General features: G+C 40.0%; 1 long non-coding RNA gene across 2 annotated transcripts in view; it reads left to right on the forward strand.

The window, feature by feature from the left end:
* LOC138445793 (uncharacterized) overlaps positions 1–18,939 on the forward strand; it is a 28,554-nt gene extending 9,615 nt beyond the window's left edge. Inside the window, exon 3 of one of the 2 annotated variants that reach the window (XR_011259000.1) lies at positions 18,331–18,939. This is a non-coding gene — a long non-coding RNA (uncharacterized lncRNA). Of the gene's footprint in view, positions 1–15,257; positions 16,672–18,330 lie in introns of those variants that run through there. The other variant, XR_011259001.1, reaches the window with a different exon arrangement.
* Positions 18,940–20,010: the final 1,071 nt, after the last annotated feature.

Here is a 20,010-nt window from a genome sequence, read left to right on the forward strand (position 1 = left end):
GGCAGGTGGCAATAGGTGGTGATGATTCCTGTATTCATTCCTTTTGGAGTTGCTCTATTTCTTACTAGCAGAACCAGAATAACACTAGCCTCTCAGCTTCTGTGATGATATAGCAATCATGTTTGTTAAATGCTTCTAATGTTAAAGAAAAAACCTTTAGACTAAAGCCTGTAGACTGCAGTAGGTCCCTTATCTACAGGGGATACCTTCCAGGACCCCCAGTGGACACCCAAAATGTCCAACCTTATATATGTTTCTCTTCCCCCTGACGGAGGCCAGCCTCTCTGGTTCTTCTCTCCCTCCAGAATTTTCCTCTTCAAATATCAAACACCTCCTGCTTTTGTGAAGCCGAGCAGTTCAGTTCACACCATTTATTTGTGCCAACCACTCTCATGTCAAGAAGCAATAGAAAAATTTCTTCTGAACAATGAGCATATAATATTTTCAAAATACAATTATCATCATCAAAAATATCAATTTAAAAAATTTTAAAGCAAATTTAACTATGCTGTATTTCAAAAATATAAGTAAATGTTAAGGAAATTAGTGGAGAAGGAAATGGCAACCCACTCCAGTATTCTTGCCTGGAATACCCCATGGATGGAGGAGCATAGTAGGCTACAATCCATGGTGTCACAAAGAGTCGGACATGACTGAGTAACTTCACTTCACTTAAGGAAATTAGAGAATAATAATGTTCCTTCTCTCCCATCCTTAAAGTTACTGTGATGACAGTGATTGGTCAATCAGAGCGCCTTGTTGTTCAGTCACTGAGTTATGTCTGACTCTTTGTGACCCCATGGACTGCAGCACCCCAGGCTCCTCTGTCCTTTACTATCTCCCAGAGTTTGCCCAAATTCATGTCCATTGAGTCAGTGATACTCTCTAACCATCTCATTCTCTGCTGCTCCCTTCCTCTTTTGCCTTCAGTCTTTCCCAGCATCTGGGTCTTTACCAACGAGTCGTCTCTTCACATCAAGTGGCCAAAGTGTTGGAGTTTCAGCATCAATCCTTCCAGTGAATATTCAGATATTCACTGAATACTTGGTGGACAAATAATCACATGAGCCCCTTCTGCATTGGTAGGTGTCTCAGAGAGTCCCACTTACAGACATATTATGTCTTTTCTCTACCTGTTACTTCCCACCACTTTAACAATTCTTAATCTCAAAGGTCCAAGGGCCAGTTTAGCTTTTCAGAATTTCCTCCTTCTGCCTTTGGTATTCTAGAATCTCAAAATCCCATACTCTTTTCTCATGTCTCCTGGGTTTTTGCTTCTTCTGTATCAGTTCTTTGAACAGCCTGAAAATCTATTCCTTACCTAGATTTCTTATCTGCCATTTCTCAGTAAGCCACTTAGCCCTCTAGCATGTATACAAGCCCCAAGCCAAGAAAAGTGTAATACAATGCTTTAAGGAACTTTCTATGCTCACACAGAAATTAAGGAATAGGTTAGAATTCTACCCACCTACTTTTCTCTGCATTTCTGTATCAGGAATCAGAACATAATTATTTGGTAATTAGAAGTCCGAAAATGAACTAGCATAGTTCTTTGCTGGTTTGTCAAACATTATCTCTTGTGACCACTGGACAATCTAGCTGGCTGAATCTTATTATTTTCACTTGACACACATACCTGATAACTTCCCTGCCATCAAGAACCTTGTCTCACCAGTGTATACACCGTGCTTGGCAGAGTATGTGCCACTTACTAGAGTCTCAATAAATACTTGTTAAATGAATGAACATTGGAAAACTAATGTTCACAAATGAAATAGAATGAATATTTATTGAGTACCCACAATGGGCTGATCACCAATCTAAATATTTTCATCTACATTTTATCTACACAATATTCCTATGAGGTTGACCAACTGCAGGAGCTAGATTCTGCAAGCAAATGGATTTTCAATAAAATCTGAATTTTATGCACGTTTTCTACTGTGTAGGGTTGCCTCACTATATTTAATGCATTTCTAGATTATTTCTAGAAAATATAAATATGTACTATGTATAATGCATATCAACCTACCATAGGATTTTTCTTCTTTTCTAAGAGATATTTCTAGATCTTGGGTCAATATTTACACAATATCAAAGCTTTAATTTGAGGAAAACATCATGATTACAGAACTAGCTTAGAGGGAGCAAAGGGTAGGTTTGGTTGGTTGTTTCTGAGAAATAAAAAGAACAGACAGTAGGGGCCCTTAAGGATAGAGGCTGGGTAATTTTGTGTGTTTTATTTTTCTAAAGAAATCATCTAGAATAGATGGTTTGTAGACACGACAAGAGTTGCTTGTCAAAATAACAGGAATGATTAACAACAGTCTCTCTTAAGGCTTAGTTAAGCTATCTGTTTTAGAAAGAAAACATCTCAACCTGTTCTTTGCTTCCTTAGAGTATTACATTTCATTTTGCTAGCATTTATGACATTAGCATTAAATAACAGTTATGGTAATGAACGGTTGAAAACCTTCTCCACAAGAATGTCAGCTTCAGAAAACAGGGACTTTGACTGTCTAGTTCACAACATCCTCACACAGGGCCTTCAGTATAGCCAGTGCTTTATACATATTTGACAGATGGATAGAAAATCACTCAATATCTATTAATCACTTTTTATGTGTTGCTTACTGTTCTATGTTCTCTCGTGTGTATTTTCATCTGCCCTCACAATAACCCCACTGGGTTGGTACTTTTGTAATCTCTATTTTCAATATGAGAAAACAGGTACAAGAAGATGAATAACTTGCAGGCATACAATCTCCATTCCTGCACCATGACCATCTTGTCCGTGCACTCATGGATTGACAATAGGAATAGCTGAGAAAAGAGGCTGTTTATTGAGATATGCTGAAGTTGGTCTTTGGGAAGCATTCAGTTAGTTCAGTTCAGTCGCTCAGTCTTGTCCGACTCTTCGTGACCCCATGAATCGCAGCACGCCAGGCCTCCCTGTCCATCACCAGCTCCCAGAGTTCACTCAAACTCACGTCCATCGAGTCGGTGATGCCATCCAGCCATCTCATCCTCTGTCGTCCCCTTCTCCTCCTGCCCCCAATCCCTCCCAGCATCAGAGTCTTTTCCAATGAGTCAGCTCTTCGCATGAGGTGGCCAAAGTATTGGAGTTTCAGCTTTAGCATCATTCCTTCCAAAGAACACCCAGGGCTGATCTCCTTCAGAATGGACTGGTTGGATCTCCTTGCAGTCCAAGGGACTCTCAGGAGTCCTTTCCAACACCACAGTTCAAAAGCATCAATTCTTTGGCGCTCAGCTTCATTCACAGTCCAACTCTCACATCCATACATGACCACAGGAAAAACCATAGCCTTGACTAGATGGACCTTTGTTGGCAAAGTAATGTCTCTGCTTTTCAATATGCTATCTAGGTTGGTCATAACTTTTCTTCCAAGGAGTATGTGTCTTTTAATTTCATGGCTGCAATCACCATCTGCAGTGATTTTGGAGCCCAAAAAAATAAAGTCTGACACTGTTTCCATTGTTTCCCTATCTATCTGCCATGGAGTGATGGGACCAGATGCCATAATGTTGAGCTTTAAGCCAGCTTTTTCACTTTCCTCTTTCACTTTCATCAAGAGGCTTTTTAGTTCCTCTTCACTTTCTGCCGTAAGGGTGATGTCATCTGCATATCTGAGGTTATTAATATGAAACAAAAAAAATGCTTTTACAGTTAATAACCATGTGGCAAGGCTTATCTACATACCTCTGCCCTAGCCCTCTTGTCAACAGTCTTCCAATCGTTTTTCTTCTGAATAACTGTACAACTGAACTCTCATACCCATCACTCAGTGAAGATCTGTATTTCTGGTCATCTTTTGTTTCTGGAAGAACAAACCACCAGGTGCATTGCCTGAAGTTCTGTCCATTTAGAGGGTTTACTTTCAAACCATTTTTCAGTTGTGAAATGGGCTGTACTGTTGCAGCCATTTATTTTTGGGTGGTGTCACCATATCATGCAATACTCTTTATATAGCAGGCTGAGTTTTTTTTTTTTTAAGTCATCAGACTGCAGAAAATTGTGGTAGGTTGTGAAAGGAGGTAATGTAGCAGAAATCTGAGAATTGGTTCTAGAAATTAATTGTGCTTTTAAGATTTTCTTGAGCCTGATATATACATGTCACGCTTGATGATGGAGTACTGCTCTCTGCATCCAACTTCAGGGCTCGATGAGTCAGACCCAATTCTCCATGGGCAGCGCAAGTTGCATGGTAATTTGCTGGCCATAGTCAAATGTTTTGTTTCCATGAGACCCAGAGGCAAGACAAAAGTTTTTCAAAAGAATTGTTATAGGCAGAGAATTATGGCTTTGCTCTGAAATCTTATAGGTTTTTCTGTGACTCACCTTCAGAGACCTGCCAGTGGCTCCAGAGGGCATCTCTGTTGTCCATAGACACTTCAGACACTATTGGACCTGTTGGGTGAAATGAACCCAGCAGCAGAGTCACTTACATAACAGTCTGAACCTGTTCAGGACTTTGTCTTGCTCTGAATTCTATCAATACTGGCAGGCTTCTGGGTTACTCAGTAAACATATTGGCATATCAAACCCTAATGAGACACTTGTTTTCCTTAAAAATCCAAAATGTTCAGTAACTGTTGTGCTTCTTCCTTGAGGTAGGAGGAATCAGAGGCAGCAACCTGCTTTTCTTGACCCTTGATCACCATCCCCTTAAAAAGTCCATCAAAGTGGCATACATGTGCCTAATGGGATGTCTAGAAAAGTCTAATTTCCTCTTCATAAGGTCAAAACAACATGATAACAATCAGTGCAGTGGATCAGGAATGAATGAAGAATATGTGAATGTGAATAAAGAACCAATAAAGGTCTCTCCTAATAGAACTGTGATTATGACAAGGGCTAAAGACTTGAAAGAAGAACTAGAGGAAAACAGAATGGGAAAGACTAGAGATCTCTTCAAGAAAATTAGAGATACCAAGGAAATATTTCATGCAAAGATGGGCACAATAAAGGACAGAAATGGTATGGACCTAACAGAAGCAAAAGATATTAAGAAGAGCTGGCAAGAATACACAGAAGAACTGTGCAAAAAAGATCTTCATGACCCAGATAATCACGATGGTGTGATCACTCACCTGGAGTCAGACATCCTGGAATGTGAAGTCAAGTGGGCCTTAGAAAGCATCACTATGAACAAAGCTAGTGGAGGTGATGGAATTCCAGTTGAGCTATTTCAAATCCTGAAAGATGATGCTGTGAAAGTGCTGCATTCAATATGCCAGCAAATTTGGAAAACTCAGCAGTGGCCACAGGACTGGAAAAGGTCCATTTTCATTTCAATCCCAAAGAAAGACAATGCCAAAGAATGCTCAGACTACCACACAATTGCACTCATCTCACGTGCTAGTAAAGTAATGCTCAAAAATCTCCAAGCCAGGCTTCAACAATACAAGAACCATGAACTTCCAGATGTTCAAGCTGGTTTTAGAAAAGGCAGAGGAACAAGAGATCAAATTGCCAACATCTGCTGGATCATGGAAAAAGCAAGAGAGTTCCAGAAAAGCATCTTCTTCTGCTTTATTGACTATGCCAAAGCCTTTGACTGTGTGGATCACAATAAACTGTGGAAAATTCTGAGAGAGATGGGAATACCAGACCACCTGACCTGCCTCTTGAGAAACCTATATGCAGGTCAGGAAGCAATAGTTAGAACTGGACATGGAACAACAGACTGGTTCCGAATAGGAAAAGGAGTACATCAAGGTCGTATATTGTCACCCTGCTTATTTAACTTCTATGCAGAGTACATCATGAGAAATGCTGAACTGGAAGAAGCACAAGCTGGAATCCAGATTGCCGGGAGAAATATCAATAACCTCAGATATGCAGATGACACCACCCTTATGGCAGAAAGTGAAGAGGAACTAAAAAGCCTCTTGATGAAAGTGAAAGAGGAGAGTGAAAAAGTTGGCTTAAAGTTCAACATTCAAAAAACGAAGATCATGGCATCTGGTCCCATCACTTCATGGGAAATAGATGGGGAAACAGTGGAAACAGTGTCAGACTTTATTTTGGGGGGCTCCAAAATCACTGCAGATGGTGATTGCAGCCATGAAATTAAAAGACACTCCTTGGAAGAAAAGTTATGACCAACCTAGATAGCATATTCAAAAGCAGAGACATTACTTTGCCAACAAAGATCCATCTAGTCAAGGCTATGGTTTTTCCAGTGGTCATGTATGGATGTGAGAGTTGGACTGTGAATGAAGCTGAGTGCCAAAGAATTGATGCTTTTGAACTTTAGTGTTGGAGAAGACTCCTGAGAGTCCCTTGGACTGCAAGAAGATCCAACCAGTCCATTCTGAAGGAGATCAGCCCTGGGTGTTCTTTGGAAGGACTGAAGCTAAAGCTGAAACTCCAGTACTTTGGCCACCTCATGCAAAGAGCTGACTCATTAGAAAAGACTCTGATGCTGGGAGGGATTGGGGGCAGGAGGAGAAGGGGACGACAGAGGATGAGATGGCTGGATGGCATCACCGACTCGATGGACGTAAGTTTGGGTGAGCTCCAGGAGTTGGTGATGGATAAAGAGGCCTGGCGTGCTGCAATTCATGGGGTCGCAAAGAGTCAGACACGGCTGAGCGACTGAACTGAACTGAAATGAACTGAACTGAACTGGAAGACTTGATATAACAGATGGGACAGTGACTGTTTATTGCTGACCCTTCTAGGTGAAAGCAAACTGCATTTCTGTGATTAATAGCTGCTGTGTCCAGGGATGTATTAATGTGCTGCAACAGGGATCTTCCCAACTCAGGAATCAAACTGGGGTCTCCTGCATTGCAGGCAGGTTCTTTACCAACTGAACTATCAGGGAAAACCACGTGGCACAGCAGCTCTAATTCAAATCATCATCTTATTAAGCTCACAGTACACTATTGTCATTCTTGAGGATTTACCTGTGTCATGCATAGTCAACATAGGCAAGTGAAATGGGGATACAGTAGGAATTACCACTCCTGCCTTCTTTATGTTTCTGATGAGGCATAATATTCTTTACGGAGAAGGCAATGGGAACCCACTCCAGTACTCTTGCTTGGAAAGTCCCATGGACAGAGGAGCCTGATGGGCGACCGTCTATGGGGTCACACAGAGTCGGACACGACTGAAGCGACTTAGTAGCAGCAGCAGCAGCAATGTTCTTTAATCATCTTTTTAATGCCCATGAGGTCTGTAGTGATGGCCCCTCTTTCACTTTTGATGTTAGTGAGTTGCATACTGTCTCTTTTTAAATTAGTTAACCTGGCTAGAGGCTTGTAGATTTTGTTGATTTCTTTAAAAAAACAGCTTTTAATTTCATTGATTGTCTCTGCTGACACTTTCATTGATTCCTTTTTTTTTTTTTAATTTTTAGTTTTTTATTTTTTAAATTTTAAAATCTTTAATTCTTACATGCATTCCCAAACATGAACCCCCCTCCCACCTCCCTCCCCAGAACATCTTTCTGGGTCATCCCCATGCACCAGCCCCAAGCATGCTGCATCCTGCGTCAGACATAGACTGGCGATTCAATTCACATGATAGTATACATGTTAGAATGTCATTCTCCCAAATCATCCCACCCTCTCCCTCTCCCTCTGAGTCCAAAAGTCCATTATACACATCTGTGTCTCTTTCCCTGTCTTGCATACAGGGTCATCATTGCCATCTTCCTAAATTCCATATATATGTGTTAGTATACTGTATTGGTGTTTTTCTTTCTGGCTTACTTCACTCTGTATAATCGGCTCCAGTTTCATCCATCTCATCAGAACTGATTCAAATGAATTCTTTTTAACGGCTGAGTAATACTCCATTGTGTATATGTACCACAGCTTTCTTATCCATTCATCTGCTGATGGACATCTAGGTTGTTTCCATGTCCTGGCTATTATAAACAGTGCTGCGATGAACATTGGGGTACATGTGTCTCTTTCAATTCTGGTTTCCTCGGTGTGTATGCCCAGAAGTGGGATTGCTGGGTCATAAGGTAGTTCTATTTGCAATTTTTTAAGGAATCTCCACACTGTTCTCCATAGTGGCTGTACTAGTTTGCATTCCCACCAACAGTGTAGGAGGGTTCCCTTTTCTCCACACCCTCTCCAGCATTTATTGCTTGCAGATTTTTGGATCGCAGCCATTCTGACTGGTGTGAAGTGGTACCTCATTGTGGTTTTGATTTGCATTTCTCTAATAATGAGTGATGTTGAGCATCTTTTCATGTGTTTGTTAGCCATCCGTATGTCTTCTTTGGAGAAATGTCTATTTAGTTCTTTGGCCCATTTTTTGATTGGGTCGTTTATTTTTCTGGAGTTGAGCTGCAGAAGTTGCTTGTATATTTTTGAGATTAGTTGTTTGTCAGTTGCTTCATTTGCTATTATTTTCTCCCATTCAGATGGCTGTCTTTTCACCTTGCTTATATTTTCCTTTGTTGTGCAGAAGCTTTTAATTTTAATTAGATCCCATTTGTTTATTTTTGCTTTTATTTCCAGAATTCTGGGAGGTGGATCATAGAGGATCCTGCTGTGATTTATATTCCTACTCTAATTCTTATCATTTATTTTCTTCTGCTTATTTTGGATTAATTTGCTCTTCTTTTTCTAGTTTCCTTAGATGACTGATTTTAAACTTTCCTCTTTCCTAATATATGCATTCAGTGCTATAAATTTCCCACTAAACATTGCTTTTTGCATCTCAAAATTTTGATAGCTATATTTTCATTTTCATTTACTTCAAAATATTTTAAAATTTTTCTTGCGATCTTTTTCTTATTAGAAGTATATTGTTTAATCTCCATGTGTTTGGGAATTTTCCAGCTGTCTTTCTGCTTTTGATTTCTAGTTTAATTTCATCATGATCTGAGAGCTGACATTGTAATATTTCTATCTTTATAAATGTGTTAAGGTGGTGGCTCAGAGGTTAAAGTGTCAGCCTCCAGTGCAGGAGACCCGGGTTTGATCCCTAGGTCGGGAAGATCCCCTGGAGAAGGAAATGGTAACCCACTCCAGTATTCTTGCCTGGAAAATCCCATGGACGGAGAAGCCTGATAGGCAACAGCCCATGGGGTCGCAAAAAGTCAGACACGACTGAGCGACTTCACTTTCACTTTCACTTAAGGTGAACTTTATGGTCCAGAATGTGGTCTATCTTGGCAAATGGTCCATGTGAGCTTGGGAAGAATGTATATCCTGCTGTTGTTGGATGAAGTAGTCTATGGCTGTCCCATGATACCCAGTTGATTGACAGTGTTTTTGAGTTCAACTATGTTCTTTCTGTCTGCTTTATCTACCTATTTCTGATGGAGGGATGTTGAAGCCTTTATCTATAAAAGTGCATGCCTGCATTCTAAGTCACTTCAGTTGTGTCCAAATCTTTGCAATCCTATGGACTGTAGCCCACAAGGTTCTTCTGTCCATAGCATTCTTCCAGCAAGAATACTGAATTGGGTAGCCATTACCTTCTCCAGGGGATCTTCCTGACCCAGGAATCGAACCCAGGTCTCCCAGATTGCATTCTTTACCATCTGGGCCACCAGGGAAGCCACATATAGTAGTGGATTTATCTGTTTCTTCTTGCAGCGCCATCAGATTTTGCCTTATGTATTTTGATGTTCTGTTGCTAGGTACATACATTTTAAAGACTGTTATGCCTTCTTGGAGAATTGGCCACTTAATCATTATGTAATGTCCCTCTTTATCCTTGATAACTTTCCTTGTCCAAAAATCCAGTTTGTCAGAAATTATTATAGCTTTCTTTGGATTAGTATTAGTTTGGCTACTGTTTTCTCTTTGTTGCCCTTGTTCCTATTTTGTTTTCTACTCTTTTTCTGCCTTTTGAGGTTTTCATTGAATATTTCATATGAATTTCCATTTTCTCTTTCTCAGCCTATCGATTATAGTTCTTCCTTTTACTCTGTTTAGTGGCTTTCCTAGAACTTGCAATACACGTTTACAACTAATTCAAGACCACTTACAAATAACACCGTACTGCTTCACAAGTAGTGCAAGTTCCTTATAATAAAAAATAATTTTATTCTCCCTCCTACCCCTTAGTAGGACATCCTCATGGGTCATACTTTGTAGCTGAAACTCTGGAGTCATCTCAGATTGGAAAATCCCATGGACGGAGGAGTCTGGTAGGCTGCAGTCCATGGAGTCGCTAAGAATCGGACACAACTGAACGACTTCACGTTGACTTTTCACTTTCATGCATTGGAGAAGGAAATGGCAACCCACTCCAGTATTCTTGCCTAGAGAATCCCAGGGATGGGGGAGCCTGGTGGGCTGCTGTTTATGGGGTCACACAGAGTCGGACACAACTGAAGCGACTTAGCAGCAGCAGCAGCAGCAGTAGAATCAGAACCAATGAGAGGTGATGGGAGTAGGGCTTAAGGATGATAGTAATGCCCTGAAAATAAGAGATCTTTTACAGTTTCTTCAGATAAAAGGTGACTGATCTCAAAAAATGGTAGAAATCTCATTTTGATTGTCAAAGAAAATGGTAGAATTTAGGTCTTCAAAATCGTCAGCCTTCTTGGAATTTGTGTATGTGCCCTCCTCCCAAATTTCAGAAACTCACTCTTTTCTAATTAATTTCTAATTAATTTTAAAGAACTTGAGAATTCAGAATTAAATTTGCCTTGCAGTTCAGAGTTCAGCCATCCACAGGATTGAATTTTGGGTTTAGTTTTTAGAAATTTCAATTATTTGACTACAATTTTAGTTTTTAGAAATCAATTCTTTGATTTCAGAGGATTAAAAAAACTCACCTTAAGGGCCATTATAGAAGTTTTCAATTCCTTACCAAGACCTTGATTTACTAATTTAAAGCCCTAATCCCATTTTCCCCCCTTCCATATTGCCCAGCACATTTAGAAACAACCAAATCAATCCATGGTAGGTTCACATTTATTTCCACTAAATTGTCCTATGGCAGGAACCACTTGGATATGCAAGGTCTTTCCAGGTAGCTAGAGGTGATACTTTTAAGTAGTGTTCTTTAAGGACTTCCCTGGTGGTCCAGTGGTTAAGAATCTGCCTGCCAATTCAAGGAACATGGGTTCAGTCCATAATCCAGGAACTATTAATATTAATAAGATCCCACAACTAAGCCTATGTGCCACAACTACTGAAGCCTGTGTATCCCAGAGCCCACGCTCTGCGACAAGAGAAGCCATCCCAATGAGACGTCTGCACACCTCAACTAGAGAGTAGCCCCCACTTGCTGCAACTAGAGAAAGCCCACACACCACAACAAAGACCCAGCACAGCCAAAAATAAATTAACTGAAAAAAAATTTTAAATATAGGTAGTGTTTTCCCACTGCATGCCATGGACTACCACTGCCCTGTTTGCAACTGGAAACAGGATCATGCTGCTGCTGCTGCTGCTAAGTCGCTTCAGTCGTGTCCGACTCTGTGCGACCGCATAGACGGCAGCCCACCAGGTTCCCCCATCCTTGGGATTCTCCAGGCAATAATACTGGAGTGGGTTGCCGTTTCCTTCTCCAATTCATGAAAGTAAAAAGTGAAAGTGAAATCGTTCAGTCGTGTCTGACTCTTCATGACTCCATGGACTACAGCCCACCAGGCTCCTCCATCCATGGGATTTTCCAGGTAAGAGTGCTGGAGTGGGGTGCCATCGCCTTCTCTGAAACAAGATCATGGCAGTCTTTAAATCCAGCCAGATCAAAGAACCCATTCTAGATTGCTAATACTAAGATCCTGTTACTCTGGAATTATTCTAGGTAAAAATAATTGTGTTGGTCAAGAAGCAGAGCCTCATGCATACTGTGAGAGTAGGAAATTTATTAATCTGATTAAACTTTACATGATTATGGGAGGAGCTAGGGAAGTGAAGGCACAGAAGGGAAACTCAGAGGACCACTGAGAAAAGCAGCAACCAGGCCTCCTGAAGAACTGTGGCAGGTGGATGTGGTGGAGCTTACAGAGAATTCATGGATGCATCTGCCCACATGGACTCACAAGAAGTGTATGGGAAGTAGGGGCCTCTGTGTGGCTCTTGCTTTTTACAAGTCTGCACTCCAGCATTGGGGGTAATCTTGGGGTTCCTGTGGATCAGCCAGGCCAACAGTTGGAAAGACAAACAGGCCAGGAAGTGAAGTGAAGTGAGGAAAATCTGGGAAATTGAAGGTGCAGTGGTAAGTTTAGAAGATCAGAGTCAAAGAGACTTCCTGCTTTCATCATTTACTATTGTGAACTTGTGAACCTTAATTAATTTTTGTGAATTTCTGTTTATCTAGTTGGAAAAGACATATGGAATATTTACATTTAGGTATTGCTTGCATACCTCTGATATTTTTAAAAAACTATTTTACCTTTTTCCCAAATTTTAAATTAACAGTGAAACATTTTCATCATAAGGTAAAATATCAAAAGATGTGACTTTCAGCATATTTTAATTATTGACATTTGATATAGAAATCATATTGCCATCCTTTCAAACCTTCTAATCAATATAATTTAAATGCTATAGTGACTTTATGCCCACCATCCTCATTTTAAAAATCCATGAATAAGCTCTTCTTTAACAACCAGAAATTTTACATTGTCCCATTTTCTCCTTGAACTCATATTTCCATTCCATTTCTCCTACAGAATTTTATACTAACATATTTTTATGCTTGATGGTCTTTTATGGATCATATTTTATATCTTTCTGCTATAAAGTTAGGTATATAAATTGAAATTAATTTTTTTATATTCTCTGTGACCAGAGGACCTAAGTTCTATTCTTCCTTCATCTGGATTAAGTTATCATTACAATTATTATTGGCTTATTATTGATTTAAAAAACTTAGTATTTTATAGAAATGGATAGGTAAACCTTGAAAGTACAATTTAGTTAGAAATATACATTTTAATATGTATAATGGTGGTGGTTTAGTCACTAAATCATGTCCGGCTGTTGCAACACTATGGACTGTAGCCTGCCAGGCTCCTCTGTCCATGGGATTCTCTAGGCAAGAGTACTGGAGTGGGTTGCCATTTCCTTCTCCAAGGGATCTGCCTGATCCAGGAATCAAACCCAGGTGTCCTGCATTGCAGGCATATTCTTTATGACTGAGCTACAAGGGAAACCAGTATGTATAATATATATGAATATATATGCATATATAACTGTCTCCTCTAACAGTGAGAAACATGGATTCCATCATCCATAAAATATTTACTTATCTGATCAATCCTGCCTATGGACAGTTTTCCATCACCACTGCCCTATCACTATAAGCGCCTCACACCTCTCAGGTCTGACATTCTACATGTGGCCACCATGCAGCGTGCATGCATGCTCAGTCGTAAGTCTTGTCCAACTCTTTGCAACCCCATAGACTGTAGCCAACCAGGCTCCTCTGTCCATGGGATATTTCCAGGCAAGAATGCAGGAGTGGATTGCCATTTCCTTCTCCAGGAGATCTTCCCCACCCAGGGATTAAACCTGTGTCTCCCTGCTTGCAGGCAGATTCTTTACCACAGCACCACCTGGGAAGCCCTGGCCACCATGCAGACACCCTCTGAATGATGCTCAGACAGACAGACACTCAGTGCTGGGCGTGTGGTCCTGTTTCCCCTCTTCATGTTATTTTGCTCTGCCCTAACTACTGGTGTGTGGACTCAGTTATTCTAAAAGGAAATCAGATAGGGAGAGGGAAGGGACCATGCGTGTTTGCAAATCTTAACTTTTTAATTCTGAAATAGACATTGGACATAATTAGTTACAGCCTTTCTATGAGTTTCTATGAGAAATAGCCTATAATACCCTTTAGTATTTATTACTGACACACTTTTGTTGCTTTCTTTGCAGGATCTTCCTCATCATCCACAATTTTGTTGACAGGAATTAGGGGTATAGGAGAAAGTAGATCTTTAGAGATGATTATCACTTCTTCTTTAACCCAACTCTATATATATATATCTGATTTCAGAATATTCCAACATGGGCAGAATGCCCTATTTCTAATGCCCTAGTTTGTCTGGAAGACAAAAACATAGTAGAAAGGGTAAGATAAGCCTTACCAATGTCTTATCAAAAGTTTATGTTGATTCGGTTGAGGAAGTTGTCAGATACTTTCCCCTAAAATTTGGGTTGGGTGAAACATAACCCTTTCTTTTGTAATATGAGGGAAGCTTGATTGTTAGAAGGAAATGGAAAAAATAAACTAAATTGATGCCTTGACCCCAGACCTATTCTCAGGCAGATCAATTTTTGCAAAAAGTTGAGAATATGAAAATGGATTTTCATCTACTGCCTACATAGTTCTTGAAAAATCTTCATGGATACTCAGAGGCATATTACCGAATTTGGTAATTATTGGCCTTTGTATTTGTCTCTTAGGCAATTTGAGTTGCTACAACAAAGTATCATAGACTCTATGGCTTATAAACCACAGAAATTTATTTCTCTTACTTCTTGAGACAGAGTCAGATCAAGGATTCTGTTGAGAGCCCTTTTCTGAATTGTAGATGGCTACATTCTTGTTGTATCCTCATATCCTAGAAAGAGGCTCTCTGGCCTTTTCTTATAAGGGCACTAGTCCTTTTCATGAGGACTGTAGCCTCATGATCTAATTACCTCCAAAGGCCCCACCTCCAAATATCATATTAAGAATTAAATTTTAACATAGGAATTTTGCAAGGGGGACACTAACATTCAGTCCATAACAGTGCTTTACAAAATTAAATAGTGAATTGATGACTGTGGAAAAACAATTTGTGCAGATAATCAATAATGTACACAGATGATAATGAAAAGAAGTATGTTAAAATGTTATTCATCAAAGAGTAAGTAAGGATTGCACTTTAATTCTATTAGGACATAAAATGGACAACACAAAAATCATTTTTAAAAATTTTTGTCAAAACTTTCTGCCCTTTTAAATCCAATTTTCATATTAATACTCACCTCTGTCACATTAAAAGTCTCTTGATGAAAGTGAAAGAGGAGAGTGAAAAAGTTGGCTTAAAGCTCAACATTCAGAAAACAAAGATCATAGCATCTGGTCCCATCACTTCATGGCAAATAGATGGGGAAACAATGGAAACAGTGTCAGACTTTATTTTTGGGGGGCTCCAAAATCACTGCAGATGGTGATTGCAGCCATTAAATTAAAACACACTTACTCCTTGGAAGGAAAGTAATGACCAACCTAGATAGTATATTAAAAAGCAAAGACATTACTTTGTCAACCAAGGCCCGTCTAGTCAAGGCTATGTTTTTTCCAGTGGTCATGTATGGATGTGAAAGTTGGACTGTGAATGAAGCCGAGCACCAAAGAATTGATGCTTTTGAACGGTGGTGTTGGAGAAGACTCTTGAGAGTCCCTTGGACTGCAAGGAGATCCAATCAGTCCATTCTAAAGGCGATCAGTCCTGGGTGTTCATTGGAAGGACTGAGGCTAAAGCTAAAACTCCGATACTTTGGCCACCTCATGAGAAGAGTTGACTCATTGGAAAAGACCCTGACGCTGGGAGGGATTGAGGGCAGGAGGAAAAGGGGACGACAGAGGACGAGATGGCTGGATGGCATCACCGACTCAATGGACATGAGTTTGAGTGAACTCTGGAGGATGGTAATGGACAGGGAGGCCTGGCGTGGTGTGATTCATGGGGTCGCAAAGAGTTGGATACGACTGAGCAACTGAACTGTAATAGATGTTTAATGAAAACTACCTCAACTATTTAGATTTAAGATGTTAAATTTCCAGGGCCACACCATGCAGCATGGGGGATCCTAGTTCTTGGACCAGGGATTGAAGCTCTACCCCCTGCAGTGGAATCATGGACCACCAGGGAAGCCCCTAAAATGTTAAATTGCAAAGGCGGGAAATATTTTTAGGCATTGGGTGAACTTATTCACCCTGTTGTTTCATGATTCAGCATTTAGTTGAATGCCTACCAAGAACTCGGTGGAGCCAAACACATGGAATCTAACAATGAGTGAAATTCAGTATGGTCCCTGCATCCATGGAGATACATCACCCTTTTATGAAAGCAAAAGGAGCTATAACTTAAGCAAGAAAATGAGATCCATGTACAGAACCTAGATTAGCTTGACAAAATGAAAGATAAGCTCTAGACTATCCCTGTGGCTTTCAGCTTCAGGAACCTGAGAACTCTATTTTTAATAATTCCATTGGAACCAAATAGAAAGCCCAGAGATAAATCCACACACCAATGGACACCTTATCTTCGACAAAGGAGGCAAGAATATACAATGGATTAAAGACAATCTCTCTAACAAGTAGTGCTGGGAAAACTGGTCAACCACTTGGAAAAGAATGAAACTAGAACACTTTCTAACACCATACACAAAAATAAACTCAAAATGGATTAAAGATCTAAACGTAAGACCAGAAACTATAAAACTCCTAGAGGAGAACATCGGCAAAACACTCTCCGACATAAATCACAGCAGGATCCTCTATGACCCACCTCTGAGAGTACTGGAAATAAAAGCAAAAATAAACAAATGGGACCTAATTAAACTTAAAAGCTTCTGCACAACAAAGGAAACTCTAAGCAAGGTGAAAAGACAGCCTTGGGAATGGGAGAAAATAATAGCAAATGAAGCAACTCACAAACAACTAATCTCAAAAATATACAAGCAACTCCTGTAGCTCAATTCCGGAAAAATAAATGATCTAATCAAAAAATGGGCCAAAGAACTAAATAGACATTTCTCCAAAGAAGACATACAGATGGCTAACAAACACATGAAAAGATGCTCAACATCACTCATTATCAGAAAAATGCAAATCAAAACCACAATGAGGTACTATTTCACACCAGTCAGAATGGCTGCAATCCAAAAGTCTACAAGCAATAAATGCTGGAGAGGATGTGGAGAAAAGGGAACCCTCTTACACTGTTGATGGGAATGCGAACTAGTTCAGCCACTATGGAGAACAGTGTGGAGATTCCTTAAAAACCTGGAAATAGAACTGCCTTATGACCTAGCAATCCCACTGCTGGGCATACACTCCAGGGAAACCAGAATTGAAAGAGACACATGTACCCCAATGTTCATCGCAGCACTGTTTATAATAGCCAGGACATGGAAGCAGCCTAGATGTCCATCAGCAGATGAATGGATAAGAAAGCTGTGGTACATATACACAATGGAGTATTACTCAGCCATGAAAAAGAATACATTTGAATCCATTCTAATGAGTTGGATGAAACTGGAGCCGATTATATAGAGTGAAGTAAGCCAGAAAGAAAAATACCAATACAGTATACTAACACATATATATAGAATTTAGAAAGATGGTAATGGTAACCCTGTATGTGAGACAGCAAAAGAGACATAGATGTATAGAACAGTCTTTTGGGCTCTGTGGGAGAGGGAGAGGGCGGGATGATTTGGGAGAATGGCATTGAAACATGTATAATATCATATAAGAAATGAATCGCCAGTCTAGGTTCAATGCATGATACTGGATGCTTGGGGCTGGTGCACTGGGATGACCCAGAGAGACGGTATGGGGAGGGAGGTGGGAGGGGGGTTCAGGATTGGGAACACATGTACACCTGTGGCAGATTCATGTTGATGTATGGCAAAACCAATACAGTATTGTAAAGTAAAATAAAGTAAAAAAAAAAATAATAATTCCATTGGATCATGTAGTCATGGACACCTTCTGCATCTATGGATCTTTGCTCTTATTTAAAGCCCACAAGGGTGAGTATGGTTGATGTAGCTTGTGTTGTGTTTCTATCTCTGGGAATAGTTGTGTGACTGTAAATGGTAGTTTCACCAAAAGTACAAAAAAAAGAAAAAAAAAAAAAGGATGTTTGTTAAGGGTAAAAAAAAAATAACAGCAAGGGCAGGGTTTCTACTGAAAGGAAAAGAAAATATATTGTGGGTAGGAATGTCTACTTTAATTTTCAACCATGAACTAAAATCTGTATCTGGTTCATCTTCTTATAGAAAATCAGCTCATTAGTTTCTAATAGTTTATATTTTAAAACTGAATGGATAAAGAATATGTGTCCAATGGAATATTGTATATTATACTCAGCCATAAAAAGGAATGAAATGGTTTCATTTACAGAGACGTGGATAGACCTAGAGAATGTCATACAGAGTGAAGTAAGTCATAAAGAGAAAAATGAGTATTGTATATTAATGCATATATATGGAATCTAGAAAAATACACATGAATCTATTTGCAACGCAGAAGTGGAGACAACAGATAGAGAAAAAAATGTATGGACATCAAAGGGGGAAGGGGAGGTGGGATGAACTGGGAGATTGGGATTGACATATATACACTACTGTGTATGGTTTTTCCAGTAGTCATGTACGGATGTGAGAGTTGAACCATGAAGAAGGCTGAGCCCTGAAGAATTGATGCTTTCCAATTGTACTACTGGAGAAGACTCTTGGGAGTCTGTTGGGCAGCAAGGAGATCAAACCAATCAATCCTAAAGGAAATCAGTCCTGAATATGCATTAGAAGGACTGATGCTGAAGCTGCCACCTGGTGCGAAGAGTCAACTCATTGGAAAAGACCATGTTGCTGGGAAAGAGAGGGCAGGAGGAAAAGGGGGTGACAGAGAATGAGGCGGTCGGATGGCATCACTGACTCAATGGACATGATTTTGAGCAAACTCCAGGAGACAGTGAAGAACAGGGAATCCTGGCCTGCTGCTGTCCATGGGGGTCACAAAGTAGGACATGACTTAGTGACTGAACAACAAACGCAACAGTGTATATAATAGATAACCAATGAGAACCAACTGTATAGCACTACTCAATGCTCTGTGGTGAACTAAATGGGAAGGAGATCCAAAAAACAGAGGATATTTATTTATATATGGCTGATTCACTTTGCTGTACAGCAGAAAATAATATAACATTGTCAAGAAACTATACTCCAATAAAATTTTTTTAAAAAACTGAATCAGCACCTACAATGCTGTTTGTCTCCCTTGCTCCTCTCCCCCTCATCCTCTTTCTTTCTCTCTCCTGTTCCCTCCTGTTTCTCTCTCTTTGATAGTTTCCGCTGTCATGTCCAACTCTTTGTGACCCCATGAACCATAGCCCACCATAGAATTCCTCTGTCCATGGAATTCTCCAGGCAAGAATACTGGAGTGGGCTGCCGTTTCCTTCTCCAGGGGATCTTCCTGACTCAGGGATCGAACCAGGGTCTTCTGCACTGCAGGCGTGTTCTTTACCATCTGAGCCACCAGGGAAGCTTTTCTCTCTTTATATCGAGGCAATTCTGCCCAGCTTTCTTTGAAAAGATACTCAACCATCTTTATATAAAATAAAGTCAAGGCTATAATATTTTTCTATAAGTATAATAAAATTAAGATAGAGTTAATTTATAGTTTTATAAAAGTTGGTTTCATACATACATACATTTGCTGTATGATTGACACATGGATTCTATTCTCACTGTGTAGCACGTAAACACACAGAAACAACTCAGTCATAGCCAGTGCCTGCAGTTTGTATCCTCTGTGCTGTGGCCTGCTCATGTCCAGGGTGAAAGAAACACTCCACAGAAACCATCGAGGTTTACAAAGGGAAAGCTGGTCCAAGGGAAGCAGTGAGAGGCAGCATCTAAAACATTGGTTTCCTTTTACTACACCCTATGTTCATACAATGTTTTTGATCTTGATGTCATTTAAAAAAAGTTTTTCTGTTTTTTTTCCTCTATTAGTAACCGTTTCAGTAGTTCTGGAAGCTCATTAATTGACCTCAGTGTGGAATCTTCACACTGATCTTTTATTTTCAGTATTTATAGATAATGACACATTGCAGCCATTGAACCAATATTGCATTCCTTGGTTCCGGGCTTGTATTTAAAACCATTGTTTGTTTTCTCTGCCCATGGAATCTTAATATGCATGGCATGTCTCTCTTGAGTAGCCGCCAAATTTCCCTCAGGCTAGACTTTTAACTACCCGTGGCAAGCCCATTGGATTGGCAGTCACATGGGCATGCCTGGGTTTCAGTGGTTCTTGA

Source organism: Ovis canadensis, chromosome 9 (assembly GCF_042477335.2).
Source record: "Ovis canadensis isolate MfBH-ARS-UI-01 breed Bighorn chromosome 9, ARS-UI_OviCan_v2, whole genome shotgun sequence".
Taxonomy (NCBI): domain Eukaryota; kingdom Metazoa; phylum Chordata; class Mammalia; order Artiodactyla; family Bovidae; genus Ovis; species Ovis canadensis.